The sequence below is a fragment of the Oncorhynchus masou genome, chromosome 1 (genome assembly GCF_036934945.1).
Source record: "Oncorhynchus masou masou isolate Uvic2021 chromosome 1, UVic_Omas_1.1, whole genome shotgun sequence".
Classification (NCBI taxonomy): Eukaryota; Metazoa; Chordata; class Actinopteri; order Salmoniformes; family Salmonidae; genus Oncorhynchus; species Oncorhynchus masou.
Genome location: NC_088212.1, coordinates 22,805,162 through 22,808,285, shown reverse-complemented (window position 1 = coordinate 22,808,285; position 3,124 = coordinate 22,805,162). Strand labels below are relative to the sequence as shown.

The window sequence follows — 3,124 nt, the reverse complement described above, 5'->3', positions numbered from 1 at the left end:
GTACACCTGGCGACCTGGTCAGCATGCACTGCGCCCGGCCTGCCACAGGAGTCGCTAGTGCGCAATGAGACAAGGATATCCCTACTCGCCAAACCCTCCCTAACACGGAAGACGTTAGGCCAATTGTGCGTCGCCCCATGGACCTCCCGGTCGCGGCCAGAGCCTGGGCTCGACCCAGAGTCTCAGCACAGCTAGCACTGCGTCACCCGGGAGGCCTCACAATTGCCCCTTATCAATTGTAGTTTGAGTGCACAGAGATACCGTGACAAGATTCTGAGGCCCATTGTTGTGCCATTTATCCCCCGTCATCTCATGTTTCAGCATGATAATGCATGGCCCCATGTCACAAGGGTCTGTACACAATTCCTAGAAGCTGAAAATGTACCCGTTCTTCCAATGTCACACCTTGAGCATATTTGAGATGCTCTGGATCGACGTGTATGACAGCGTGTTCCAGTTCCCACCAATATCCAGCAACTTTGTACAGCCATTGAAGAGGTGTGGGACAACATTCCACAGGCCACAATCAACAGCCTGATCAACTCTATGTGAGGGAGAACTGTCACACTGCATGTGGCAAATGGTGGTCACACCAGATACTGACTGGTTTTCTGATCCATGCCCCTACCTTTTTTTAAAGGTATCTGGGACCAACAGATGCACATTTGTATTCCCAGTCATGTAAAATCCATAGATTAGGGACAAATGTATTTATTTAAATTGACTGATTTCCTTATATGAACTATGACTCAGTAAAAACAGAAATTGGTTGCATGTTGCGTTTATATTTTTGTTCAGTATAAATAGTGAGCCAACATATTTTTCGCAATACATATTGTATCGGCACCTAAGTATCGTGATATTATCATATTATGAGGTCCCTGGCAAATCCCAGGTCTACTAAAAATGGACCAGCCCATCTGTCATTTGCCCGAAATTCCAGATGGCCAGTCCGCCACTGCAAGTAAGACATGCCAGCTAATTTGCACAGCAAATACACAGGCTCTGTGGTTATAATATTCACTTGATCCTTATGCATTTTGATATACTGTGGCAGCAAAATTGGTGAAATTATATGATTATAGATACTCATTTTCAGTTCATACAATAATAGCACTGGTGGAAATCTCAATGTTCTTGCCAGCTACAGTAGATCTAGGAGATGACTTGTTTTCCTGGTATTCTCTCAGTAAATGTCCAGTTGAGTTTGGGGCTACCTGTTTAGTCTTTGGCATGGTCTAGTCCTAATGACTGCTCCTGCACACCAAACGCTGGCTCCTGGCAAGCAGAGCAGACAATGGGGCTCTCCCTGAAGCCTAGTAAGACAGTGGTGTAGATGTGAAAACCTACTTTTTAAATATCCATCTCCTGGCTAGTCTCAGTCTAGTGAAATATTAGCCATATCCAGATGGCCTCATAACCATGTGATTCATAACCATGAGGCCGTATAATCATATTGTTCATTATTGCAATCATACTGTATGATGACTTAGATGTACTTTATGACCTATTAATAAACAGGCTCTGACATACACAATGTGTATGCATACAACTGGTCTACTTGCATATAGCCTCATCATACGTCAACATTTTATTTTGCTGAAACAGTATTGAATGTTCTCATTTATTTTGTTGTCAGGGACATCCAGGGATGTATGGTCTTCCAGGTCAAAAGGGTGACATAGTAAGTTTAGTCGCGTTCATCTTCTGTTTAATAAAATTCATCTCTTGTCAAAACCCACATAGGCCCAGTCATAAATCAACCCCTGCCTCTATCCCCTAGACACTTGCTGATGGCACCTGGTAGGAGTTGGTTTAGTCTATTTGATTATGTTTGTCTATTTCTGATTCTCTAAAGGGTGAAGTCGGGCCAATGGGCATGAAGGGTTTACCAGGCCTTGAAGGGCCCGTGGTGAGTTCTTTGTGGATGAGCTGCACATTACTCTACATTTTTATTTGGATAGACATGTGGCTGCAAACAGGTTTTGGAATAAAACATAAACAGCATTCTGCATGGCATAATCAACATGCCAACATAGACTATTGTGAAAACTGATTCTAAAAGCTGTTTTAAAACTGGGTCATCAGAATAAAAAAGGTTTATTCGCCAGCTTTGTTGTTTGACTTATGGCCTCACTGCAGCAATAAAGTTCTTTAAAATCACAAATCTCCATGTGTCTTGCATCTCAGAGCTGACTCTGGCTTTTATACAGAAACATATGAGTTGACTTCTCACTCATTTTACAACTCTGCCAGCTGGTATTTCACTCGCATGTTTTAGCTCCTGGTTTTAGTTCAAGCTTTAAAACAACAGAAATGGAAAACATATTTTGGATATGGCAATCTGTTTTACAGGGTTTCCTTATTGGGATGAGGGCATACCTATATTTACTCTTAACATAGTATATAGTAAAAGGGTCACTTAATTTCACCAAACAATGGGCCTGACATCCGATCTCGCTAGATACCCTGGGATACACTGTAGTGTAGAGAATCTAAAGCATCTGTGTGACTTTATGAGTTAAACAAATCCACGTCACTGTCTCTCTACCTCCTCTCCTCTCTCTGATGAAGTATCTGTCTGTCTTTTAGGGGACTGCTGGAATTCCAGGTCTGAACGGGGCTCCAGGTGGCACAGTAAGATGTATATAATTATTCTCTTGTTTATTAAACAGGAGTGACATCTTTAGAGAGGAGTGAGGCTCTATTCTATGAATCCTATCTGAGCAGATCTGACTTTTCCTATAGGGCTTCAGAGGACTAGATGGAGACAAAGGAGATGCTGGACCCAAAGGAGACAGGGTAGAGACTTGATTATGGGTTTGGATGCAGTAGTACAAGAATCATGACTATCACAAAGGCCATGTTCATGAAGATCTCTTTAAAATAAAAATGGTTGTGAAAACCTTCATATTATATGGTGTTTTGATACCATTAGTATTTTTTTCCTCAGGGTTCTGTTGGTGCATCAGGGATCCTAGGCCGTCAGGGTGGGAGGGGTCAGAGTGGCCTCTCAGGCCTTCCTGGTGTCAGAGATCAAGCTGGCCCCCAAGGCATTCCGGTAAACATCAGGATGACACTTGCTATTCACAGCCTTTATTACTGTAACATACATTAATAACAC

General features: G+C 42.5%; 1 long non-coding RNA gene across 1 annotated transcript; it reads left to right on the top strand.

The window, feature by feature from the left end:
- The first annotated feature begins 1,886 nt into the window (after window positions 1-1,886).
- LOC135548669 (uncharacterized) lies at window positions 1,887-2,803 on the top strand. Its single transcript, XR_010456876.1, has 3 exons — window positions 1,887-1,912; window positions 2,593-2,637; window positions 2,749-2,803. It is a non-coding gene; the product is annotated as an uncharacterized LOC135548669 (long non-coding RNA).
- Window positions 2,804-3,124: the final 321 nt, after the last annotated feature.